Source organism: Bison bison, unplaced genomic scaffold, assembly GCF_000754665.1.
Source record: "Bison bison bison isolate TAMUID 2011002044 unplaced genomic scaffold, Bison_UMD1.0 scf7180017863446, whole genome shotgun sequence".
NCBI lineage: Eukaryota > Metazoa > Chordata > Mammalia > Artiodactyla > Bovidae > Bison > Bison bison.
In genome coordinates, this window is record NW_011494018.1 from 2,413 (window position 1) to 2,739 (window position 327).

Below are 327 nucleotides of genomic sequence, written 5' to 3' on the forward strand. Positions count from 1 at the left end.
TGGAAGAGTTTGAGCAGGATAGGTGTCAGCTCTTCTCTAAATTTTTGGTAGAATTCAGCTGTGAAGCCTTCTGGACCGGGGCTTTTGTTTGCTGGAAGATTTTTGATTACAGTTTCAATTTCTATGCTTGTGATGGGTCTGTTAAGATTTTCTATTTCTTCCTGGTCGAGTTTTGGAAAGTTGTACTTTTCTAAGAATTTGTCCATTTCTTCCACGTTGTCCATTTTATTCGCATATAATTGTTGATAGTAGTCTCTTATGATCCTTTGTATTTCTGTGTTGTCTGTTGTGATCTCTCCATTTTCGTTTCTAATTTTGTTGATTTGA